Source organism: Passer domesticus, chromosome 2 (assembly GCF_036417665.1).
Source record: "Passer domesticus isolate bPasDom1 chromosome 2, bPasDom1.hap1, whole genome shotgun sequence".
NCBI lineage: Eukaryota > Metazoa > Chordata > Aves > Passeriformes > Passeridae > Passer > Passer domesticus.
This window is the reverse complement of record NC_087475.1, coordinates 46,867,089-46,894,817: the sequence shown is the minus strand read 5'-3', so window position 1 is coordinate 46,894,817 and position 27,729 is coordinate 46,867,089. Positions and strand designations below refer to the sequence as shown.

The following is a 27,729-nucleotide window of genomic DNA, read 5'->3' as shown; positions in this document are numbered from 1 at the left end:
GAGTAGCCAGAGTAAGCTGGGCAAACACAGCATGTTTGGATATCTTCAGTATGCAAAATTTGGGCAAAAAGCATAAGGTCCAAGCTCAACAGGAGATCCGCTGCTACAGAGCTCAGCATCATCTGGGAGCAAGTGACAGCTGCTTTCCTGCAGACAATAATCTGCTTTATGTGAGACAAGAATCCTTATGAGAAATAGTAAAAGAGGAAGGATTTATGACAACTTTTTAAACGCATAAGAGTCTCCCTAAAGTAACATCATTTGAACAAGGAAAATCTTCTCATCCTGAAAGGTAGGGATTTGGGGCTGCCATTGAGCTGTGAAATTGGTGTTAGAGGACCGTATCAATTACAGCTCCTTGCAGAAAGTTGTGGATTGTATCTCCCAGTAAATTCTGATGTCATAGCAGGCTGAGGATTCCTGAGAACTGTGGAAGACTCCCAGGATCTCTTTCCTCTTGGATTATTCTCTTTTTAAAATTAACACCCAAGCACTTACAAGGACTCCATAATTTCTTTTTTATACTGTCTTGGAATTGAGTTGTTTAACAGATTACATAAAATAAGTAACATTCACTTGAAGGGTTGGAAGACTCAGATCCTGTGATTGACCAACTCAGTTTAGACACAACTTTTGCTGCTTACAGCCACTAGGTCTAGCTATAAGAATTATCTCACATGAGTAGGATATCAATATCAGATGATTGGGAGGTTTTCTTCATCCCTGAAGAGTGATGGCTTGTGCTCCTGTTGACTCTTGCAGGTTTGTTGCAAGAAATTATTTTGATCTCTTTAGTAATTCTGGATAAAATCTTTTCTTTAGCAAAGGAGTTGTTTGCACTTTTTTTTAGCAGAAAAAATACTCAAAAAACCCAAATCAATCAACAACAACAACTAAAAAACCACTACAAATACTCCCATTAAAATGTGTTGTAAAAGAGGCTATGGTGCTTCCAGCCATCATACACATGATCTACAGAGAAAGAAAAAAGTAAACCCATATCATTTAAGTTTGGCCTTATCATGTGTTCAGATGCGACAATCAAGTTCCTTGTTCAAATATAACGTCTGCTAGTAAAATCATGCCTCAGAAACTCTTTAGCAAAGGAACACATAAACTCCTGATCTATATAAATATAGCAATTATACAGATATTTCTTAAAAATACAAAGTTTACAGACTTCGGCATTTAAAACTTCATGCAGAAATATGAACCATCATAAAGTAATGGATTTTACAGCTATTTAGTTCACTAAATACTGCAGTTTTTCCATGTAGAGTAAGTGGGACATGTAAGCACCACATTTCACCTCTTCTTCACTGCAATATCTCTGGCTATATGAATCCTAGTCCTTTGCAGTTTTATGCATTTGTTTTGATTAAGTAGGTGGGAATATGAAGGTAGTTGCAATGAAAACAAATGCTGGTTTATTTATACAGACTTTGAATGTAAGGTGAACCAGAGATACACTATATGCTGTATCCATGGGTGACTGACTCTCTTCCATGGTACATTAGGTAATGAGCTGTTTTTAAAACACACAACTGAGACACAACTGCTTTGACCAATTGTATCATTTATATCTGTCCACCTGGATTACATGCAAAAAGAACTCTTTTGCTATTATAGAAATCCATCAGCTTTGAAGAGGCAAAAATGACAGGCCTGGAGAATCAGACCTTCTTCCTAAGAAGAAAGGGTTCTTGGAAGCATCCCTATACAAGTAAGATTAAGAATTGTAAAGTTAGTGAAATCCCTCACATTTTCATGGGTAAAGCATAGGTGTTTATGTCAAAGACACTGATACTCAAAAAATTATTCCTTATATTTTGATTTTTCCTTATGAGCCTTAGGTTATCCTCCTAAACCCAAAGTTTTCTAATACAAGTTCCTCTTACAATAAGATTTTTGGCCATTTTCTACTGTTACATAGTCTGCCAGTACTGGAAATCTCTTGGTTTTGCCATCTTTGGAAGTAACATTCAAGCACTTGACTCTGCTGCTAGGGCATCCCTTAGCCCCCTCTTCCCCAGACCAAGAAAGTCCAGTGTCCTCAGTTTTTCCTCCTGAGCCATGTGGTTAAGGCCTGATCATCTTGATAGGTTTCTGCTGGAGTTTCTTGAATTTTCCAGGTGTCCTCTTCCAGGCCTTCTGAGCAGAAGAGCCTTCCATCCGTTTTTAGCCATACTCCTACTGAAGCACCATGGGATGGACTTGCACTTAATGAAGCAAGTGGTTCATCCCATTTGCAGTGAGTGAACTGTTGGCTCAAACTCAGCTTGGTGTCCACTGTAACTCCCAGGTTCTAATCAGCCACCAGTTCCTTAGACTCTATCAAGGCTGTGTTTCTCCTTACTGAAATGGTACACATGGAGGTCTGAGAACTGAATTCCTGCTTACATTAAGCAAGAGTTTTAGTGCGGTCCTTTCTTACCCTAGTCTCCTCCTCTGTTTTACTTTGTATTTGTGTCTTTGTTCATAAACAAGGACCCCTTATTTAAGTAGGTTTTCTGCTTTTCTTTGTCCACAGTAGGATGACTTATTGATGAGTTCTTTCATAAATCATATGGTTTTATTTTAAAAAATCAATATAAAATCATCAGTTTCCTGGACAACCTTGTTCTTTATGGTTACTTGTCAGAGAGTAATCCTAATTAGACATAGAAATTCCCTAAATAAGCCTGATTCTTCTGAAGTCCAGAATCCTAACTCCTCTGCTTCCTTCCCAAGACTGTCTTAAGATCCTGGGCTCAATTGTCTTATGATTTCTGAAGCCCAGAGCGAGGCACATTCATCACCAGTTTAGGAGTAGCAGGTCAAAAACAGCATTATTATCAGAGGGTCCTTCTAGCATATGCACCAGTATACTAGTGCTATCTAGACACTTCTGGAGTCAGGTAAGGGTCTGTGACCAGGACAATTACAACAATGAATTCTAGAATGCCTTGTACAAAGCCCCTTCTCACAGAATCATTTAATATCTCAAATTGGAAGGGATCTGGGAAGTTCTTCAATTCTTGACTCCACACAGGGCAACCTAAAAGGAAAACAATCTATGTTAGAGCCTTATTCAAATACTTCATGAACACCAACAGGCCTGGGGCCATGACAACTTTCCCAGGGAGCTTGTTCCAGTTCTTGGCCTCACTCTCATTGAAGATCTTCTTCCTAATATCCCTGAACTACACTTGGCAGCTTTAAGCCATTCCATCACGTTCTATCACCAGAAACCAGAGAGAAGAGATCAGCACTTCCCTCTCTCTCACACTTTAGGAGAAAGCATTGACCCAGCCCCTCAGTCTCCTCTTCTCTAAGCTGAATATGCTTCTTAGGCAAGTAGACTGGAACTAACACTAATTTAATTATTTTTCAACATCCCTAGGATTGCATCCTCCTGATCTTGACTCAATGTGGACTTAAGACTAATTCTACATTGTGTGTGGTCAAGGGAATGTGAAGGAAGGTCATTCCAAACAACATTCCTCAGTACCAGGCAGCTCTCCCCAGACTCCATTTTTTTAGCAATAGACCTGCTGACCTGGCTGCATGGTAGCTAGAGCAGTTTTGTCTGTTCAGTGCTGTGTCAGAAAACACAGTAACAGACATAAATGACTTGGCACTTAATATTTATCTGTTATTCAGAAATTCTAGGATCATATTTCTATGAGATCCTTGAAAGATCTTAAGTTTTAAATATATCTACCCCCTATGAGTAGATTGAGACATTAATTTGCAGCCAATTTTTGTAAGAAAGGATGTTATGAAGAAATATAAAGCCTAAAACAGAGTCAATTTTTGAAGAAAGGATACTTATGAAAAATCTACAAAGTTTAATGCTTCGATTACACAGCACATTTAGATGTCAGCAACTCTTTAAAGCAGGTGTATTTTGATTATTTCCTTTGCAAGCTTACTGAGAGTGGTTTAAAAATACAAAAATCCTTATAAGCATAATACGTAAGAAACAGTTGACAGGATTCATTGTCCAAGAGTAAATCTATAGCTATATGTTACACTTCATTCTTTTCAATAAAACATATTTAATAAACCAAATTTACTTCAAGATATATATCTAAACTTTTGGAGCTAAGAACACCAGATAACAGTGTAACTACTTTTATGTGAGGTAAAAAACCATTATCTTCCTTTACAGATTGTGAACTGAGAGACTTCAAAGAAGCTTTCTATCTACAAAGGCCTAAAGTTCACTTCTCATGTGATCATTATCTACACCAAAAAACCCCAAAAAACTAAAACAAAATACCAAACCCAATAAACCTCATTCTTCCTTTCACCTGATTATTTTAATGCAGATACATTTTGTTAAACCTGGAAAAATGCCAAAAGAAAAAAAAAAAATCATCTAGGTATTCAAGGAAATACCTATGCTAAGACGTCTAATTGATGACATGAATCCTACTCATAGTCTTAGTGCAGCTTTATACTGAGATTAATGGAGCATCTGAAAACCATCACAGAACACGAAAGTATATTATGAACTGGTTTTTTACTGAACAAAATTATTTTTGTATATATTAATGGTTTTGACAAAAATTTGTGCTTCTCCTTGACCTGTTTCCATAAGTAGCTACTTAAAAAACTGCTATCAGAAATATAAGAAAGAAAAGAAATCAGGCATGAGGAAACAACAGTCAATGTTAAATCTCATTTAAATATTAACAATATTTTTTTTTCTTTCAGTTATGTACTCTAATTATCTTTCGATATAAAGTATGATCTATTGCCTTGTTTTATTTTAAAATATATCAAGAATGCAAAAAAAATCTGCATAAAAGAAAAAAGGCTTGGAGCCATTGTTGTTACTCTAAATTGCAGTCCAGTTTTCCAAAAGAAAAAAGAAGAAAAGCTGATAAAAAGAAAAGAAACACAAAGCTTAAACTGTAGTAGTTCTTTCTAGCTATGACATTTAACTGGCAATTTTTTTGTTAGGGAAGTACATACACACAGAGATGCCCACAGTCACACACACACACACACACACACACACACACAGCCTCACTCCAATGAGCTTAGCAAAGACCAAGCAAAATCTTAGAAGCATCAAGCTGTGTAAAACATTGCTTTTAGCTGCTTCCCTCCTCAGCAGTTCTCAGCAGTGTGTCAGAGAATACTCTCATTAGCTGAGCTGGAGGGTTATTAAACCCAAATTAAGAAGAAAGAAGAGGAAGATGACAGCAGAGAAACAAAACACACACAAGAGAGGAAACCCAGATTTCCTTCTTCACCCTTCAGACATTTACCTGAGTACTCAGTGTGTGAAAAGGTAATTTGTATTTTAAATGCTCTGTTATGAACCTGATGCTAGATACTGTGAATCTGGGGTAGGGCACACAGGGTACCTATTCCATGCAAAGTAAAGGATTTAACTGACATTCCTGGGAGACATCCAGATTCACATCTCTGGTTCCTTTTTGTTAGGTTGTTGTTCAAGCTCTTTCTTATGGACCTTAATGGTGCTATGTTGGATCTAAGAACATTTTAGGGAATTTCAAGATATAGATGATATTCAGTTAATGTATTTTTGCTCAGTTCTTTCATTCCAGCCTAAATTACAGTTTCTGGACAACTGTGATCAGTAGATGCCCTATTGAATTATGCAGTTAGAATTAATTTTGAACACATTTTTTTAAGAAATTATTGTTATTTTAGCCCTTTTTTGTTGTTTTTAAAAGATTATTTCTCCTTGTATTAAAAGGATAGGCTAAAATGGCTAACATTGACATTAAGCCTTGGTATCAAGAAATTAGAAATTCTTTCTTAGTTGATGATGCATTAGTTTACAGCCAGTAGAACTAGTGTCAGCATATTAGTTTAATTTTGTGATATACCCCAGCTTTAATTAATGACAAAGCCATTTTTGTCACAAGAACAGTCCTTAAGAGCAAATAGGCATCTACTGAGAACAGAAACTGATTCATGATAACTGACAATACACATTCTAAGTAGGCTTGAAATGTCAGTATTTTTCACCTTGGTGTGAGAAACATTTCCTTCTTGTAGGAGATTTGTCTATCTAACAATCAGAAAACAAAAAGTGACTCATCAGATGCCAGATTAACTGGAGAAGGATCATTTTGTTCAGAATTAGACATCAGGATTAGTTGCTGCTTATTTTGTGATTGCAGGAGATATAGAAAGCATTACTTTTTATTTCAGGAAAAAGGCCTGACAGGATTTATTGTTTAGTATTTTCCTTACACAAAACTGCAAGTCATCTCCAACAGCAATTCCCTGACTGGAGTCAGAGCATTTATCTGTGCATTTGTTAGATCTAAAAAGGTAAATGTTGCCAGGATGAGGCTCTTTTAAAGGAAATCCCTAAATATGCAAACGTTAGCTTTGATGGTTTAATTTCTTATTATAGAAATGCTGTTCCATTAGGGAGAGAGAGAGAACTGCAAACTAAGGGGTCTGGTTTCAATGCAGAGTAAATAACTTCCAGAATAATCAAAAACTTTAAAGATTCAGTGATTTTTCATGATAGAAAAGTGAACCTCAGCTGTTTCCATATTTTATTCCATCTTTTAAACAAGCTTTCTAGCTCAGTAGATCAAACTTGGTGTTGCATCATTTATTTGGTGTTATGCACATTTTAACAGCATCATTGCACAGAACAGAAATTACTGCTTTATGACAGGGAAGCAATTTATTTGTGTTTAATGCACATAGAATAAGTTGGTGGAGGGCTGCAAAAATCATATGGTACATCAAACACATGCAAACACTTCAACAGGTTTCAATCTTTTTGGTCCTGGCAATATCTATTCTTCTTTGGGGCTTCAGCAGACTTTGACACACTTTGCCAAAATACAAGTTTAAGGTCATGTTTCTGATGAGACAACAGCTTTTATTAATAAATAAATTATAATAGTTGTGTGCATGTACTTTACAGTGCATAATTTTACAGTCCACTTAATTTTAAAAATTCGTTGTTCTGTCGTGAGTAGTGATTTTGTATACTACAGTTTTCATAGCCTTTGCAAATGATGTTCATATTGGGGTGTGATGAAAACCAAATCTTTTGAACCCTACTCTCAACTTATTCATGTGAAAAATGAGATTATGTAGGAGGCCAAAAGAAAACTATATTCTACCACACTGTATTTTAAAGACTTTGGCTTGATGGGCAACAAGTATTGTCTGTCCACTGTTATTATTTAAAGTATCATTTCATTATTTAATTATATATATTTTTAAATTTGTTATAATTTCTAAAAATAATGGCCCCTTAAATTCACCTAATAATTTCCAACAATTACAGTGTTAAACATGGTCCAGAAAGTTATTAAATGAATTTTATTAAAAATTCTATTAAAGAAATTCTATTAAATATATTTTCTTCATTTATTCCCTGTGCTCTTTCTTCTCTTTCTAACATCAAATTTCACTAAAAGAAAATAGAAATGAAATAGTATATGCATTGCCAAGAATGTACTCAAATACATCTTAGAAAAATACTTTCAGTTTTTTAACTTTATTATTTTGATGTTTTACTGCTCTCCATAAATGAATTGCCATTAACATCACGCATTAGAAATCCATTATGAATAAAAATTACCAAGGGAGGGCAAATAAATTTACTTTGCAGAGAAAACAAATAGGGAAAGAATGATAAAGCAAATTTCAAAAGCTTAGTACAGTAAAAATATAGTATTAAGAGAAACAGTACATTAGAAGTTTAAGAACAAAATCAGGATTTACACAGAATCAGATTTTTTTTTATGATAACTCTGGTTCAGAATAGATGTATTTTCTAATAATTGATATTTAAGTAAAATCTCAGACACAAAAATCATAAACATGAACAGAAACATTTATTTAATAATTGAGGTTTTCTATCCTTTAGTTCTTCAAAGAGAGGACCTTTAAAGAGCAAGAAATTCTTTCTTTCATCACAGAAAGTTTAAAATTTTGGCTTCTGATATAATCATGACAGAGAATAGCTAGAACTACAGTATTATCACTGTTCAGTGGAACACCAGGTAATTTAATTGGTTTCCTCCATGTGTATTTCTTCTACCATATTTTAATTAATTATTCATTAAAATTGAGAATAACCTTCGGATTAGTAGTTGGGGAACTTAACAAAAAATTAACCTCATAAAACAGAACTTTGGTTAGATATCACTCTTTAGCATCTAAACAAGATTAAAACGTATTGATAAATGCTCTTTCTTCTCAAGGATAAGTAAAATTTAGAATTTTGTTTAAATTTGAGATTTGATATTATCCTTTTTTTCCCCATTTTCCTATTTTCTTGAGAAGGAGGAAAGGCAGTTAAATAAATGTGCGGTTTAGTAATCTATTCCTCATCAACATCACGTCTTAATGCACAAAGAGCTAAGTAATTCAATAGGTCATCCTTTGCCCTATGTTGACCTATGCATTTGCATTTCATTTTTACCCTGACAGTTCCTTCACAATCATATGAACTCAGTTCTTAAAAGTAGCAATATAAAACCTCTGGTGGAATGATCAATATAGAACATTTATTTTAAAAAAAATCTGAAATAATCTTAAATTCATCTAGCATTTCAGGCAGATCTGATTTTTTTTTTTTTTTTTACCCACATCAGAACATTATCCAAATGGAGATGCTCATTATGTTCTGAATGAGTGGAGAATTAGAGGAATAAAACAGGTAACTGGACGATTGAGTTTCATGGGCACTGATTATTAGGTGATATCACAGGGTTTGTATTGGGCTGAATCACTTGCCTTGTCAGAAGAGCATGATGGATCCAAGATTGTTCAGCCTGGAGAGGAGATGGCTGTAGGATAGAACTGAACATCAGATCCCCAGTGCCTGCAAGGAAGTGGACCCAGGCTCTTCATACCTGTGTGTGGTGAAAGGACGAGAGAAAATAGACATATGTTGAAAAAGAAAACATTCTGTTTGCATGCAATGAAAATTCCCAATGGGATAGCAAAATGGTGGAGTAATTTGTAGTAAAAGATTCTAAAGCAATGGTGATTTTTAAGACCTGACTATATGTAGCATGAGCAGAGTTGAGCAGATCAGACTAAGAAGCTCTGAAATTATCATTTTTCTTGGTGCAAGATGGACTAAAAACTTCATGAGATAGTTTCCCAGTTGACTCATCCTACGGTCATATGGCTCTACATCCAAAATATAGGTCAGAGGCATCCTAATAACAACACAAAACTTAAGGAAATCTCACTAAAGATGACTACATGTATTTAGATGAAACTATGTCTCAAAGTATAATCAATTTTACAATCTCTCTGTAAGATTTTATAAGACTTTATGGCAGCTTATATATCTGGAAAGAGTGGGAAAGGGTGAAATAAATATATGTTAATGAAGAGAAACAACAAATACATCTTTGGTGGACTAACATTTGTGCAAATGCAGTGACAAAGGATTAAATTAAGCATAGGACTAAAATGTTGAGACAATTTATGTGCTTGACATTGTCCTTGCTTGCTCATCTTCCCTTAAAAGGTAAACAAATTATACTGGTTTTTTTGTTTGTTTGATTTGTTGGGTTTTTTTTCCCCCCCAGGTTACTAATAGCCTGTTTAATGATAGGTCTCGTCAGTCACAGCTTCCTGGAAAGAAGCCTGGGCTTAGGGAGGGTGGGGTTTTTATTTGCTTCTGCTATTTTGCTTTGGGTTTGGCTTGAGTTTGTTTTGGAGGTTGATTATTTTTTTGGTTTTGGTCTTTTTTTTTTTTGCTAATGAAAGCAAATTAAATTACAGGCATCAAATTTGAAATAGTGTACTAATTGTACTCTAACCACAACTGACATGCTGCAGCTAAGGAAACATAGAATTATCTTGTTCAAAATTTTGTACATAATACTGTGAATCTGCAAAGAATCATTGCTTAAAATTTACATAAATATCCCGCATTTACAAAATTACTGAGGAATTTCATTGTAGCAAAATGGTGCCATTTCCCCTTTTCCGTTATCACACTAATGTACATACTCTATTCATGACAGAATTTTCTTTAAATAACATACATTTAGAGCCAGGAATTGACTTCTCTATATGATTTATTTTTACTGAATTGTTCTGTAAAAATAGAGAGTCTTTGTTTTCCCCTCAGCTAGAGGGATGTATAATCTGTGACAGTGAACACTCCCTTCTATCTAACACACTTTTGTCTTTGTTTTGGAACAAGACATTAAAATTCCTGTTTTCAATCTGTTATATTTATTTTGAACTGCTAAAAAACTTTGAATTCTCACACTTGAATTTCCATCATTATTTTTAACGAGGCAGGCAAATTGTGATAATTTGCAATACCGTATTTCTCATGGTTGCTAGTAACAAACTTCTGACTTAAAGTAGTTGAATTTTTATTTCTTTCTTTTAGAATATAGGAGAACATCCTTTGTTTTATTCAATATTATGCATTTTGTTTCTAAATGAAACTCAAGAATATTAAATCTTTCGTAATACCATTAATTGCTGCATGACAGTTTTGATTGTACCAAGCTTACTTTAAATCATTTTTTCCTATAATGGTGTGAAAATTCCCAACCTTTTTTTTTTGTTTTGTTTTGTTTTTTGTTTTTTTTTTTTTTTCTCTAAGCATAATTAAGCACTTCACATGGAGATGGGAAGAGAACATTCTGCTTGTTATCATCTTTATGGTCAAGTGCACCTGGATCTTAATAAACTGTGTGTAGGAGCCTTCTCATTTCTTAGTTATATAAAGACAGAAGGATGCAAGAAAATGTCATAATATTTCAGCATAAATAGAAAATAATTATTCACACCTTTAGACTGATATAATTCCTTCCTGATAGCTGGCCTTTTAAAGAATTACTTTATATAAGAATTCCTAATAAAAATATCTTCTAAATTTCCTGGGAGAGTTAATCATCGTTGTTTTTAACTGAATTTTTAAAAATGGTGTGACATGATAGCTGTAAGGCTGGGAAGTTCTGCATGTAGCTATTACCTCTCAACTTCTTTGATTCTTTCATGTCCTGGGAGATGTCCCTTTATTCCTACCACTCCTTCAACCAAAATAGTGGTCCTCGCAGATAAAATATGAAGGCTATAGCAAGCCCACATGGTACTGCTGAGCATTGTAAAGGACCAACCTTCTTCACTTCTGAAGAGAGACTGTGATATGAAGATATATACAGAATATTCCAGTCAAGTAAAGCTTAGCACATTACTGTAGGAATAAATGAGATTCTGGCTCTGATAGTGGTAAATGGACATTGAATATTTGTGGTTGGATTCTTCTGTGATGTGTGAGATATACTTTCTGTCAGACAGCATAATCCTGTCATACCAGCCTGGACTGCCAGATAAATGAAATGGCTCTGTATTGTTCCTGGGCTATGGTGTAAAGAAGAGATTAAGCTATTAAAGAGCATCCAGAGAAGGGTTATGAAGGTGGTGAAGGGCCTTGAGGAGAAGCCATATGAGGAGCAGCTGAGGTCACTTGGTCTGTTCAGCCTGGAGGACACTGAGGGGAGACTTCACTGCAGTTACACCTTCCTCATGAGGGAAAGATGACGAGCAGGCATTGATCTCTTCTCCCTGGTGACCGGTGACAGAAGCTGGGGAAAGAGCATGAAGCTGAATCAGGAAAGGTTTAGGTTGGATTCAAACAGGTTCCTCAGGCAAGTGGTCACAGAATCAGTCTGACAGAGTTCAAGAAATGTTTGGACAATGCTCTCAGGTGCATAATGTGATTTTTGGAGCCAGAAATTGGCTGTAATAATCCTTATGGGTCCCTTCCAGCTCAGCAGATTTTATAATTCTGATGACAAGAAAATGTTTCACAAATTATGTTAAGAATAGTTCATGAAAGACTAATTTAAGTATTTGGTAACTGTTATCATATATCTATTCCAGCACTAAAAGTTACTTTTCAGCATTTTCAAAACAAAAGATAGAGATGTAGGCAGAGGGAGAGAGCACATAAGGGAGAGAAAGCAAGAGAAAACTTTCCCCATCAGCCAGCTTCCAGTAGAAGTGGGAGGGTATCAAGTTGAACATCCTCCCTTGAGCATCACCTCCACTGCAGCAGATCATCCCTCAAAACATTTTTTTCATGTAGTAAGTTATATCACTTTCATCAGGAACTATTCAAAATGTCTGTGCTTAGTTTTGCTTATGATGTGTCAACTGCAGCATGTGTTAACAGCGAAATATACTTGCTGGTTGTTAAGCTTTCTTCATATGTATTACTTGGTCCCTTAAGGTAAAATAAAAGTTGTTTAAAAAATAAAAATAGGTAAAGGGCAGAAATCCTGGGAAATAAAAGTCAAAAATACTAGCAAAAGAGCTACCAATGCATTATACATGTAAACTGATTTTCCTTAAGAAAAATCTTCAGCAGTGCAGATTTGACTGAAGCAACCAGCCTTTTTTCTCTCCCCCTTCCCCTCCACCCCCACTTTAACAGAAAACAGTGTTTCCTGTAAAATAAGCTGAATACAAACAACTGGTACAAAAATGCAAATGCTGTTGAGATATTTATGATTTTAAATTTAAACTTCAAAGTAACATTATGAAAAACAGACCTTTCTGTCATGTAGCTGGGTGAGACTACTAGTCTCACTACTCTCTACTATAGCAAAACCCAAATAATTTACTTCCAGGAAAAAAAACTACTGGATCCCAACCTGTGTACCTTAAAACATGTCCATACATGTGGGATACGTGAAATTTGAAAAGACAAACACTTGGAAAAAGGTAATTTTTATTAGTTTGTTTTTCAATTCTTTGCTTTTTTTCTGCAAAGTACTTTTATTAGAAAATGTCAGATCAACAAAACTGTATCTTATTTATGGGCTACTATGTGGCAAAAGAAAATATATAAAATCAGATACTGGAATTTTCCCCAGAAATTACTGTCTCCTTAACACTCAGCTGAATTCGTTGATATACATCCACAGCAGAAGTTATTCAGAAGAGTTTTTGGAAGAGGAAATATCTTGTATCTTCACAATGTATGTTTATTCAAACTCATCAGTCCTGGTTACAAATTTTTTTTTTTTTAACCTATTCCAAAAGTAATTTTATAATAAATATGGAAGTACTTAAAAATAGGAACTTAAATGTCTTGAATTCCCAGACACAAATTATATCCAGGAGTTAAATCTGTGAAATGATTCATCAACTCTCTCAACTCATTCACTGTGGGTGATTGCCTGTGTAAAGACCTCCCACAAAGCATGTAAAATTATTTTATGAATTCCAGGACTTTGTGTGTGGATGTGCATGTAAATCTTACTACGTAAAAAAGACAAGTTATTTGGACACCATCTAAACCTGGTTTAGGAATGAGGTAATCTTATACTGGGAATCTTGTTATCATCAATCAATGGCACAAATAGCAGAAAAAAATGTTTCTATTTGTCCCTTCAGATGACTTCTCTGAAAATATTTTAAAAAATTTCTTATAAAGTAGTATTGATCATATATGTAGCCTCAAAAATAAAAATGGTTATTATTCTTTGACTTCCTTTTAATAATCATTTAATCATAATCAAACTGAGTCTATAACAAAGAATTCTTTCTTTTCAGATAAATTCCATTGTAACAAGTATTCAGCTGTTTATCCATGGAAAAGTCACACTTGTCACTAATTTCTTCATGAGAAAGTTTTAGAGAATCTAGTCCAGTCACGTTTTAAAAAGAGTAGATATGCCAAAAAAGTAATTAAGCTGCAAGTTTCTTAAAACTGTCAGCTAGATAGATGTAATAGATCCAAGTTAACGGTACTACTGAGAAAATGCTTTGTTTTGAAATCAGCTTTTTTTTTTTTCCTCTTGGCCATTAAGTACACAGCTTTACAATCTTTAACCTTCTGTTTAGCTGTTGTCAGATCTTTGTGTGTGGTGGTAGGCAGAGAAAGACTAAGACGACAAATATGGTAGTGCAAGAGAGAGGAAATACCAGAAATAATGAGGAAAGAAGGTGACTTGCAATGGAGATGATTTAACACAGAAAACTTTACTCACTGAGGACAAGATTTCTCTATCTCATGCTATAGCAAACATTTTGTTGACTTGAACTTAGCAAATATTATTTATATACCCAGAAAATTACTCAAAATGTTTTACTGTAGCACATTTACAGATGCAAATTATTTGTTTAAATTACATGATTTATTTAACAAGTGAAAGTTTCAGAAATTGCAGGATCCATTTAAATAAACTGAAGCAGAATGTTGAGTAGATAGATTTATTGAGTTTCTAATGCAGCTGAGGTTTAGGAAGCAAGATCTAGACCAGAAATATGCTTTAAGAGAAGAAAATTCGGCAAAAGATTTTCAAATATTGTAATCTAATATATAACTCCTCATACCACATTCAGTTCATTGCTCTGTACAATCAAGAAGTAGGCAGACTTATATGTTCTTACAGACAAAAAAAAAAATTTTGAAAAACCATACATTAATTTGAAAACCTACTGTATTTCATATATACAATAATTGGAATTTTTCTCAGACCTGTATTCATTTCTCAAGTGAGATAAAATGGTACAGATATTACACAATATCCTCCCAATTAATTGCATTATAGTAAAGGCTTTTTTATCTGAAAACCTCCTAAACACTTTCAAATATAACTTTTTAAAAAGTTATTATGACTTTCAGCCAAGCTGTATTTTTAAAATATTTGGGCTCAAACTTCAGTGTAGAATTTGATAGGGTAGTAAGCATGTAATGAAGAAGAATCTGACTGCAATGAAAAATTTTAACTAGTATTTGGACAAAATTTCGCAGGTTTTGTTATCTGTTGGCATCTTATTGCAGAGGTTTCATACCCTCTCGGAGATTTCTCATGAGCAGCTCCTCACAGCACTGACTCCTCCTTCTCAGCACAGCCAACAAACTCCATCTCACCTCTCCCAACCAGCCAACCTGCTCTTTTATAATACCCCTCTTAACTGGATCCAGCTGTGGCCTATTAAGAGCCGGTTTGTTCTTAATGCTTGATAATTAGCACAGCTGTAACTCCTTAGGGGCCAGATCACCTTCACCACTTGTCTCTATTCACCGACCTTTTATCTAACCACAATTTCCCCTTTTCTTTTAATTACAAGTTTTCCATTCTTTTAAAGTCCTATAGAATGATTTCCAAGTGGCAGCCAAATCCACAGCTGCCTTGCCCCCTTTTTGACACTATATTTCACAGGGGGTTTTTTTGGGGTTTTTTTCCTTTTTTTTCCTCTTTTTTTTTTTTTCTCCTTTCCACATATATCAGACAAACAATCTGTTCAGCACTCGATATGTTATTTCTCATTGTGTCCCCAGCAGCTCACCTGTACCTCAGGTATCGAAATCTGTCAGTTCCAGATCAGGCAGCTTCTCCTGCTGCTCTCAATGCTACGCTGGGCTCCATCTCTGGCTGCACCTCGCCCTGCAGCCCACTCCCAATGATGTTGGGTGACTGTGGAGATGGCCACTATACAATTTTAGAAGGCTTCTCTTAGCTGTTGTCTGTGCACTCCATATGTTGTTTCTCCTTGTGTCCCCAGCAGCTCACCTGTACCTCAGGTGTCGAAATCTGTCAGGTCCAGATCAGGCAGCTTCCCCTTCTGCTCTCAATGCTACGCTGGGCTCCATCTCCGGCTGCACCTCACCCGACAGCCCACTCCAGATCACATTGGGTCACTGTGGAGATGGCTACTATATATTTTTAGAGGGCTTTTCTTACACATTGTCTGTGCACCTCTGACTCTGTCTCTCAGAGCTCCATGTTGCTGTTGTTCCAGTGCTCATGTCACAGTGACTTAGCAAACCTTCCCCTGTACTCCTCAGGGGCCATGCTATTGCTGAGGCACCCCCTGCTGCTGTGGCCATGCCATTTGCCACTTCTGTCACACAGCTTGTGTCCTGCTGCACACACAGCCATTCACGGGGAACCCAGCACCATCCTGGGTCCTTGATCACGTTGGGGTCACTAATTGTTGGCATCTTATTGCAGAGGTTTCATACCCTCTCGGAGATTTCTCATGAGCAGCTCCTCACAGCACTGACTCCTCCTTCTCAGCACAGCCAACAAACTCCATCTCACCTCTCCCAACCAGCCAACCTGCTCTTTTATAATACCCCTCTTAACTGGATCCAGCTGTGGCCTATTAAGAGCCGGTTTGTTCTTAATGCTTGATAATTAGCACAGCTGTAACTCCTTAGGGGCCAGATTACCTTCACCATTTGTCTCTATTCACCTACCTTTTATCTAATCACAGTTATCGGCAAAATTCTGAAGTAATATGCTGATTTACACATACACATTTACAATTAAGACCAAAAAGTAGACTTTTTTTCAACTTTTGTTGACAAACTATCAATTCACACATTGTTTTCATCTTATGAAAGATATAGAGTTTGTTCTTATACAAAAGCTTTCACACTTTTCTACATGTCTTCAATTTAATTTAATTAATTTAATTAAAATTACAAGTGTTTTATCATTTGGTCCTATCCTGGAGATCCTGAGACTGGGCCATGTAATATGGATTAGAGACACAAAAGTATATAATTCACAGAAACATGGATGAAAAATTTTAAAATTAAAATTCTTTTTCAATTGAGAATTTGGGGCTTTCTTTTGTTGAAATGGCAGAAAACAGTGAAATATTAATTTATATGAACTAGGATGTATTTCAGAAATGTTTGAAAAGGTGCCCCAAACGAACAGGTCTATCGCGACATTAGGAATGCGGGTAAAGATGTTTTAGTGTACACACTCTGTCATTTCTACTGCAAATCTAAATGGGTGGTGGTTATTTCTTCTGAACTTTAAATCTAAAGAACTTAATTTTATTTTGATTTTGTTTTGTTTTTAATTTTTTTGCCCTATAGTTTAATGGTTTAGAATCCAATCTTGTAAATATGTATAAAGTAGCATGAACTTGTCATAATTTTCACATGATTTTGTTAAACAAAACACAGATTAAAAGAAAATTGTTTTATGAGTGGTAGAGAAATGTAAAGATGTATCTGAAGAACTATTTATCCTAAGGATGGAGGAAAATTTTGTAAAGGTTTGCTTTATAAGAAAATGCTGAGCTAACAGTTTGAAAATTAAATTGTTTTAAAACATAAAAAAAAAAATCATCTTAAAAATTATTTGTCATATTTTATTTATTGAAGGAAATAACTTTGCTATTTTAATAGTGGCAATATGGTGATTTTCAAGTTTTACCACACCACCTTCATGTTGTTTGGGGTTTTTTTGTCAAAATGAGAATACATGGACTTAAAATATTTGGACAAAAATATACATTAACCTCTTCCAGATACTGCATTTTCTTTGAATTCTGATAGTAGCATGAACCAACATCAGTTGAGACTATTAGAAACTATACTGAAGCTAATTTATTCTATATTTTATTTGGTATCAATTATCCATGAATCATAAATCAACCAGCAAGAAGTAGAACTTCTCTTACTACTTTGGATGCATCAGTCTGGAGATTAGCATTTGATGTCTTTAAATTAAAATTAGTATGTATGCCAATATATTTTTATGTATTACTGTACTTCAGCAGCAAACTATGAACCACAATATGTTTCAATATTAAGGACAAAAAATACAATACTGTATACAGCTGCAGTTCTGCTGACAAATGATCAATGTGGAGTTGTGCAATAGGGTCAAAGATGTTATTTGAAGGTGATAACACAAACACCTAATAAATCATGTTATAAATAACAGAAAGAACTTCAAGTTGCTGTGCATTCAGAAAGCTGCAATGAAAGAATTTTCCCTCATGAATTTAGGCTGCAGAAAATTTTAAGACAGTATAGAAAATAGAGTTAGGATAAAAAAAAACTTCCAAAGTACCACTCAGGTGGCACTCTGGAAAATTTCAGAGGGAAAAACATTGGTAGAATATAAGTTTCAATTTTCTCTCTGTCAGTATGACCAATATTCATAGAAGACTTAGACCATCAGTCCTCAAGAAAACAAAATTATTGTAAATAAAATTACGTATTGTTTCAAAAACTAAGTGGTTTTGAATATTTATGGACACTGAAATTTCATGGTTACTGCAACCAAGATCCAACATTGTTCACCAGCCTTTCTTTGTTGGTGAGAATGAAAGTCCAGTATAACACCTCTCCTTACTTAGAGCTCCTCTATCATTTGGAGAAGGAACTCATCTCACATCATATCATACAATCGTATCATATCAAATCAATCATCAAGGCAGCTTATGGCCCTTCTCAAGCAGTTTTGCACGATTGCTGCTATTTGGTGCAGAGCACAGAATCTGTTGATCCAATAATACAGATGCACCATTTTTTCATCTTTTCAGACACAGAGATTTTGTAATGTTATATTTTGACACTGCCTACCAAAGCCTGGGCTAGCTCTCTGATGTTCTGGAGCAGAGGCGAGAGTGGGGAACCACCCTGGCTGGGATGAAGCCAAAGCTGAGAGCTATTGCAACTCTAACTCAAGAGACAGTGCTCCAATGCAGCAAGGCAGGGACTGGACAAAGAAGGCAGAGAAGACTCTCCAATCTTGAAGTTCCAACCAAACTTTAACAAGGCCAGAGGCAGCAGATCAAAGAAACCATTAACCACCTCAGCGCATGGGATTATAAAGCATCACAAAACAGTGGGTGGATACAACAGGACAGCCAATGGGATCATACTTGGGGTGGAGTTTAGGGGCAGAAATCAACCGGGATAGGGGGAGGAGACAGGTCTCTAAATGATGAGTGGTGGGAAATGTTCTGGAAGAAGGGGCAGGATTGCCTTGATAGGTAAGGAAGGGACTGGAACAAGGGGGGGGGGGGGGGTACTTTGAGGGACGGCTGAAAGTGGGGCACAACATAGGGAAATACCAACTAGGGAAAAACATGAGGGATAAGAGAACATACTCCCTAACAATTGACTTCCTGAAATAAACATAAAACATGAACTGCAACAAAATTTAGTGAGAATGTATCTAGAGAAGCCTGACTGGATGTTCTGACATTCCAACTAACCATAGAACCAATGTGGCTCTAGAAACCAATATTTAAGTCAAGCTGATAAAGAAGTAACTTTACAGTAGTTAAGATAAAATAACTGCAATGATTTAAAGTATGAATGAAAACAAAATCCAAGAATCCCAAATTAATCCAGTTTTTTCTCTACCTTGAGCAACATTTGCCGTCTACAGAGGAATAACTTCTGTCCAAATATTTAGTCTGTACTCATCGAAGTAAAAACTGTCACCATATCCCGTGCCTGACTTGAGTCTATTAAATAGTACTCAGTAAAAATAGAACTGAATTCCTGAAACAGTTGACAACAGGCTTCATGGATGCCTCTGAGTATATGAGCTAATAGTTTTAATATGTTCTCCATCTGAATTAAAGGAGTGATAATACATCTGGTAGCATTATTAGGTTGTTGTCTTGCAGACAGGTCAATCAGTATAAAAAAAAATTATTCCACAACTCTCAGAACATAATCAGGTTCTTATTTAAATAAAGTAAAACAAAAGCTGTTTTGCCTAAACATGGGGAAGGATACAAAACAAAATGAAAATATAGCTGGAGGGATGCTGGTTTAAATCAGGTAAAGACAGGCTGTTAGAACACGGAGAGATGAACATAGGAGAAAATTATGACAGCTGACAAATTAATCCAATTCAAATCTGCTAAGTTAATTTTTTTCCTTCTCCCTGGGTTTTTAATGCAACATGTAAACATCCCCCAACAAAACAATAAAAATAACCAGAAAACAAACCACATTAAATGAATGTGAGGAAGCCAGATCTTCCCAGGCTGTTTAGAACATATTGAACTTTAATCATAACCATTATTGCAGAAGTAGCAAGTCTATTATCAAAACAGTTTTCTCTTTTGACAAAATTCTTTTCTCTGTCCTTTTTTTGGTAAATATATATATTATTTGAATAACAACTGCACATGAAATATTCACATCATCTATATTAAAAACAGGGTATTCTCATTTCAGTGAATGTTATGCTCTGCCTTGACAGAGAAAAAAATTTCCATAAACATAATGATTATAGCTTAAGCTTTCTCCTAAGTATTCTCTCTTTGTCTCGCCCATATATTACACCATGCTTCTGTTGTGCATTGGAAAACTGCAATTTGCTTGTTTGCCTTTTTCATTTTAAATTAATCTCCCCTCAGTCACCACACTTGAACATAAATGAAAGCAGTGCTGTCAGAGAAGATATCCTAGTTATGAGTGTGTGGTTTATTTTTTAACTGAAACAACTGAGAATAAAAAGAAAATCAAAACAGTTTAAATGAATTGTCTCAAATAAACATTTAATTTGGAAGATGAAACAGAGGTGTGTACAGTCTCAAAACCAGCATTGGGAAGATTCATATGATAGGAACTTGAGAAATCTATTTATAGAAAAAAATATAAATCCTGAAATCCTGCAAATACCTGACAGATAAATCAAGGCTATCACGCAATTAGCTCATAATTACAGTAATAAAAATTATATTTTACTGTTGGGGGCTTGATTTTAATTCAAGGGAAATGATGCTCTACTCTGCTCTTGTGACAACCCACTTAGATTATATTAGCTCTGGGGTTCCCAACATAAGCAAAACACAGAGCTGTTGGGGAGATTCCAGAGGAGGCAGGCAGGGATGATCAGAGGACTGAAACACCTCTCATATGCAGATGGACTGAGAGAGTTGGGGGTGTTCAACCTGGAGAAAAGAAGTCTTTAATAAGGCCTTACAGCACTTTCCAGTAAAAAAAGAGAGGGACTTTTTACAAAGGGATAGAGTTACTGGACAATGATTTTAAACTGAAACAGAGTATGTTTTAATTCAACATTGGAAATAAATTATTTGCTGTGAGGGTGGTGAGGCAGTGGAATAGGTTTCCAAGAGAAGTTGTAAATTCCTTGACCCTGGGAGAGGACAAGACCAGGTTGGATGGGGCTCTGAGCAATCTGGACTAGTGGAAGATGCTCCTGCTCATGGCAGGGGGATTGGAATTAGACAATCTTCAAGGTTTCTTCAAAGTCAAGCGATTCTATGATTATATTATTTTATGGATATTTTTATCCAAATTCAGAACACTTTGAACTGTATTTATTGAGTGATAGAGACTGATTATATAATAAGAACATAAGAAAATTAAAACCAAAAACATAGGAAAAAACCCTACACACAAAAAAAGAAAATAAAAAATTGAAGAGGTATATCAAGAGCTTATTTCTACAGTTTATATTTTATGTCAGCAATACAGAGCTCTAACCTTTGGGTGGGAGTTCATTGGTTTATGCTGTACATTAGTTTGCACAGAAACAAAGTTATCTGCCAAACATTAAATAATGTAGTTTTGAGAGAAAAAATTAATTTTATTAGACAATCTTATGCATATGTTTCCTAAAACATTTAAGAGAATCGAAAGATAAGTCTTGGAGAGTATACATCTTTCATAATGTGGAGCCCTCATGTTGTGAGATAATGAATTTGGTTCTAGAAATGCAAGTTCTATCAACTCCTGAAAAAATTGATCATGAACAAAAAGATTTTATTTGCTCTCTGTTACCCTAAACTATCAGAAAGCAACTTTTCATTAATAACTGGCCATGAAGTCAGTCTATTTCTTCTCTCATATTTTATTACTATTGTCTTTAGGATTTTACTTACCACATCTCTTCATTATCTCTCATGTTGCGATTATGATCTTCAACTTTTTTTGTCAATTCCAATGTCTTCATCATTCTGTATTCCTTCTTCTAATTCATAACAGTTATCTTCTATTCCATCTATGGGATTTGAAAAATAGCCTTTCTTAACCTATTTTGCTATAACTTTGTCATTTCTTCCTTTTAATCCAACGAAAAAACTGTTTGGCACAAGGTTCTTTCATTTTCCTTGAAGGGGTTTAAGCATGGCCTGATGCCAGAATCCATTTTGACTATAAAAACGGAATGGTCTATTTTATAAAGAATTTGTAGCATTTGTTCCTCCTAGTATGACAAGATCAGAGTTCCCTTCTCTAGCAAGGAATCTTCACTGCTGACAACAGATAATCTTTGAATGCTTCTAGGACAAGCATTCCTGTTTCTCTTGGTAGCTGATGTATCCTATGGTAAATGACATTCAGGCAATCCTTCACTAAATTTGTAGATATTCATCCTGAGTTTGACACTTGACAACTATTCCAGTAGGCAGCTGTTCCTTTGGCATTGTTTTATGCATCAAGAACACATAAGGTGGTAATTTTATACCATCTGTTGACACTGCCAATGATAAAGCAGTGTGAATTTCTTTTCTGCTTTTTTACTGAAATGGATTTTATACCTCCCGTTTCAACAATGTAACTTGATGTTTCAACTGCATTATCCATATGACTAAGCACATAGACATGATCTTTACATTATTCCCGGAATGGAATGAGCTTTTTAGTGAGGTCAGAAGGTAGGTGTTGGTAAAGTACAGATCTCTCCCAAAGGAAAAAGATATGAAATTGTATCATTTCTATTCCCCTCTATTGTCATTTGCCTTCTTGCCCTGAAATATTTCCTGATTATAGTACTTCTTGATCTTTCAGGTTAATGATTTCCCATGAAACTGGGATTAATCTTTTGTTTGAATATTTACATACCATAATATTTAAATACCACAATTCATGGAGTTGCAGAATCATTCAGATTGAAAATTTCTCTCCAGTCCATCCTCCTACTCAAAATATGGCCACCACTAAATTCAGATAAGATTTTTATTCTGTCTGTTAAAAACATTCTTTTTTGAGGGGTCAACTCAATAATTTCTGAAAAATTAGCAGATGAAAACTTCATGTTTCCATTTTCACATTTATGTCCCCTTATTTTTAGATTTCATCTCATTCTCACCATTATTAGTCTGTTGGGTTTGGTGGTTCAAGTTTCTGTTTGTGTGGGTTCTTTTATTTTTTTTTTCTTTTTGTTTTTCTCTTTTTCTTTCAAATAGAACCACCATGAATAAAAAAATTTGAACCATAACTTTTCCTGTGCCTCTTTGAAGTCAGGTGTCACACCTCCAAACCCTTTGTATTTTATAATTAATCGCAGAATTACTCATAAAAATACTCATAAAGCTACCAAAATCATAATGACCTGCACAGTTCTGTAAGTAGGAAAGAGAAACACTATCAATCTATTGCTTTTGGCTGTGTCATTATTCAGTTTCAGGAATATTCTTCCTCCTTTTAGGAAAATAAATTCTGATGGAAAGTAGAGCTGGGAGAATGTCCTGTCCATACATCAAGGAAATTTACCAGCTCTTTAGTCTGTCAAGGGTACAGTTCCCAAGTAATACAGGGTTTCAATGGCAGAGTAGATGATACTTTCAGATTTATAAAATGGAATTTAATCTTTTTTATGATAGGGATTTCAAGAATCATGGCTAGATTCTAGTGAGGAAAGAAAACTGGAACCTCCTCTAGTTACTCTCTTTGAAACACTCCCCACTTTGAAAGACTTTGACAAATGGAGAAAATAGTGTGTTTAGAACAAGCAAGGAAGCTGCTTTAAGATCTCACTGCCACGTTTCTCTGAGAATGTAAGTGCATCCTACACCACAAAAATGGGTTCATGCAACACTTTAGTTACATTAATCCCCTGTCATGTTCCAGTATGCCCACCCTGAGGCCATAGCTAGATCTCATAAGATTAACTAATCCCTCTGAGCTAAGGAATGCCCTCTTCCAAAAATATTTCATCATAGAGACTTTGAGTAGTTCTGTACTATATGTGAATTCTCTTTCAATCTCTCTTCAGTAGTGTAAAAAAACCCATAGAAATTTCAAGTAGACAAGGACCTAGAACAAATTCTTGAATGAGAATCAAAAATACATTTTGTGAATTTTAACTAAATGGAACAAGCATTCAAAATAGCTGATTATCATTCCTGTCAGACTAGGAGTTGACCTTGCAAAGATTTTATTTCTTGTAAAAATTCAGTTACTCCTCATGCACTTTCAGATTAAAGAGAGATTCATCAGACTCTGCTCAATTTAAATGAAGAGGTAATTTAACATATTTGGAGTCATACCAACTAAGTATCACCCAACTGTAATGCTGCTTGCACTGTGTCCAAAGCATCATTGATTTTTCATGATCCACGTCTTTCTGTCCAAGATTGGGGCCCCAGCTTTGAGTGAACACTGTTACAATCAGAAACCATACTTCTTCACTGAATTAAGATATATTCAGCTACAATTGACTGTCATAGCCTTATGTCTAGGGCAGTAGCTCTGACCAATATTCCTGGGTTCTTTCCTCACTTAAAAAATAACCCACATCACTCAACTCAGTAGGCAATTGAACCTCTGATCATCAAGTTCATCCCACACAGTGAAGAACTAGAGATGGAGACTTTCGGTTTTATGAAAAAAAGATTATTTTTCTATATAGTGACAAAAAATGAGAGAGAAAAATAATCACATCTTCTTCCTTATGAAGTCCCAACTTCTGTCATCAAAGGTAAGCAGACAATGGCAAGTACAGCTCAGAGGATGTCAAGAGAAAAACAGCATGACCGAATAAGCTGCTATAATAAAAGAGAATAAAGAAAAATGATTATACTCTTTCCCGCAGAGAGAAGAACATTCCTTAGCAACCATGAATTGTTCAGCTAGCAACAGCATGGAAGTACTGTAAGACACAGAGCAAAGCTGTAAACTATGTGGAAAATGCGCTGGATGGCCTGGGCTCAAAGGGCAGGGTCAATGATTTGAAGTATAGTAGTAGTCAGTATATTGGTAGTCAGTCATTTGCAGTGCCCCCAAGGTTAATGGAATAAACCTATACAACAGTACAGCTGGGGTGGGAGCTGCACAGAAAGCCATTCTGCAGAAAATAGCATTGGGGTCCTGCTGGACAACCAGTTGAACAGAATTATGGATGTACCCCTGCAGCAAAAGCCAATTGCATTCTGGGCTGTACCATCAAGAACACAGCAGATTGGATGAAGTACTTATTGCAATCAGTGAAGAACTTTTGAGAACCGACATGGAGCACTGTGTCCCATTTGATATCAGCAAACTGGAGGAAAGAAGCTCAGATTTTTAGGGAGCTGCAGGTCATCATTTCTAATGAGGAGTAGACACAAATGGATTTATTCAGACTTAAGAGGAGAAAGTTACAGTGGGATCTTACGCTGCCTACAAATATCTAATGGAAAGTACATGCAAAAGCAACAGATACAAGTTCCAGAAAGAGAAACTGCAGTCAGATATTAAGATATATATAATTTTTTAAAATTATGGTAGTTAGCCAAGTATTGGAAAAGAGTTTCACAGAAGTTGTGGAATACCTACACTCAGGTGCATAGATACAAAACTCAAGCAGACAGCATAGTGAGTGACTTGATCTACTTCTGAAGCTTGAACTAACTTGAAAATGGTCCATATGGAGTTGGACACCTCCGTATGCCCCTTCCAACATACATAATTTTGCTAGGTTAACCCTTGCTGGATGCCAGACACCCACTAAAGCCTCTCTATCATTCCTCTTCTCAGCTGGACAGGGAAGAAAATTATAACAAACATTCATGAGTTGAGATAAAGACCAGGAAAGGTCACACACCAAATACCATCATAGGCAAAACAGATTCAAACTGAGAAAATTAAGTGAATTTATTACTAACCAAAAGCAGAGAAGGATAATGACAAATAAAATAATTCTTAAAAGCAATGTTCCTCTACCCTTCCCTCTTACCCAGGCTCTACCTTCTTATCCCACAGGAATGGGAATGAGGATTTTATAATCATTTAATCACACATTGCTCCTGCTGCTGCTTAGGAAGAAGCATCTTTCCCCTGCTGCAGTGTGGGGCTCCTCCTATGGCACATAGTCCTCCACAAACTTTTCCAAAGTCCATCCCATGGCTAGTAGATCTCCCCGAACTGCCAGCATGGTTCACTTTTCTATGGGGTGCAGTCTTTCAGGCACAGCCTGCTCCAGGATGGGTTCCCCATAGGGTCACAAGTCCTGCCAGGAAATATGTTCTAGTGTGGGCTCTTTTCTCCACAGGTCTTCACATCCCTTCTCCAGCACAGGCTTCTCACAGGTTCACTGCCTCATTTGGGAATCCAACTGCTCTGGCATGGTTTTCCTCCATGGACTGCAGAGGCACAGCTGCTTCACCATTGTCTTCACCACAGGCTTCAGAGGAATCTCATCTCCAGTGCCTTGAGCACTTCCTCTCCTTCCCTTTTTACTGACCTTGGTGTCTGCAGAGCTGTGCTTGTCATATATTCACAATCTGCTCTTCTCTGACCACAATTAAAACTGCACAATATCTTTTTCTCCTTCTTAAATATGTTATCACAGAAGTGTTACTATAACCACAGTAATTGGCTAAGCCTTGTCCAGCAACAGGTCTGTCCTGGAGCTGACAGGCATTGGCTCTATCCAACATGGGGGAATACACTTCTTGCAGCTTCTCACAGAATTATTCAAGACTGAAGCAGGCAGGCAATCTCACAAGTTACCAGGAACGGTTGAGAGAGCTGTTCCTGTTGATTTTAACTTATTTCCAGACACAAGAGCTGTTGAAAATCTGAGGTCAGAATGCAGCATGATCGATTTTGCTAGTGATGGTGTGAGAGGTAACACATAAGCACATACATACTTTTAAGAAGTGTCAACAAAATTTGAGGAATGTATGTGAAGAATACCAGTTGATTTTGCTCATTATCCAAAACTTGTCTGTAATGAAAGCCTTGTGAACACGCAGAGATCAGATCTTAAGTAACACAGATTGATGATGATGGTGGGAATCAGTGACAGAATTTGATGTAACCTGTAAATGTAAGAAGTTTCCCAGTCCTTCACCATAGATTTGAATTTTTCACTTTAAATTTGTAACAAGTTGTAACAGCTGCAAAAGAGATCAAAGAAAGGCTTTGCATTGAGTTCCTTTACTCAATTTCATTTTATGTTAAAGCTCAAAGCAGACTTCAGGGATGGGGGGAAGTGTAGGCTGAAGAAAGATAAAAAAGAGATAAAAGAAAAAATGAAGGAGAAAAAAAGAAAAAGGAAGTCTTTGAAAAAATCTTTCTAAAACCTGAGCTGCAATGACAAGAGTATAATTTTGAGAGTCTGTGGGAATACATCAGAATTCATAAAAGCAGGTTTCCATTTGCCACAAATGTTATTCTAGTGTAAACATTTACCACTCCAGCTGAGTTGCTGAAGGCAGATTACAAAGATGAATTATTTCTCTCACTTGTGTTTTCTTTTTCCTTGATAACTTTTGATCCATGCAATAGATGTCCAGCCTCTGTCAGATGATCTTGCAGACTTTTCTTAGGTGATTGTACTCCTAATAAACAGTAATTTGAAGGTAATTCTTTCTCCAAAGTACAGCCTAAAAATATATTTTTTTTTCTATTACAGGACCACTGTGATATTTATCTCATTGTCAAGTGACTACTGAGTGTCTTTTTGTACTTGCAGCTCTGTGACTGCTGCCTGTCACAACAGGCTGACAGACCAAGGACTTCCCTTCTGGACAAAATCATAGTCCTTTGTTTCATGTGCCAGGATGAGGGCTACTATGAAGGCAACTGGCTACACAAATAGCTCCAGAACTTAAGAGGATGGAAAGCCCAGCTCTAACATCGAACTCCTAGCAACAAATTCAGTAACCTTGACAACTCACTGCATCACCTGCCTATACTTCTTGAGCTGAATTTTCAACACTAGACTTTATTTTCTAAAATAAAGAAATGTTGAAGTAGCTATGTAAGACTATAAAAAACAT

At 35.8% G+C, this 27,729-nt stretch overlaps 2 long non-coding RNA genes across 4 annotated transcripts; one reads left to right on the top strand and one right to left on the bottom strand.

The window, feature by feature from the left end:
• The first annotated feature begins 420 nt into the window (after positions 1-420).
• LOC135293862 (uncharacterized) lies at positions 421-4,390 on the top strand. Its single transcript, XR_010355961.1, has 3 exons — positions 421-762; positions 1,630-1,723; positions 4,154-4,390. It is a non-coding gene; the product is annotated as an uncharacterized LOC135293862 (long non-coding RNA).
• Positions 1,411-22,229, bottom strand: LOC135293861 (uncharacterized). 3 transcript variants are annotated; one of them, XR_010355958.1, is made up of 4 exons: positions 21,625-22,229; positions 10,958-11,570; positions 8,740-8,858; positions 1,411-3,037 (listed from the first exon to the last, which is right to left on the bottom strand). It is a non-coding gene; the product is annotated as an uncharacterized LOC135293861 (long non-coding RNA). The 3 variants fall into 3 exon arrangements; XR_010355960.1 differs by lacking the exon at positions 21,625-22,229 and adding an exon at positions 15,513-15,713; XR_010355959.1 differs by lacking the exon at positions 21,625-22,229 and adding an exon at positions 15,289-15,443.
• Positions 22,230-27,729: the final 5,500 nt, after the last annotated feature.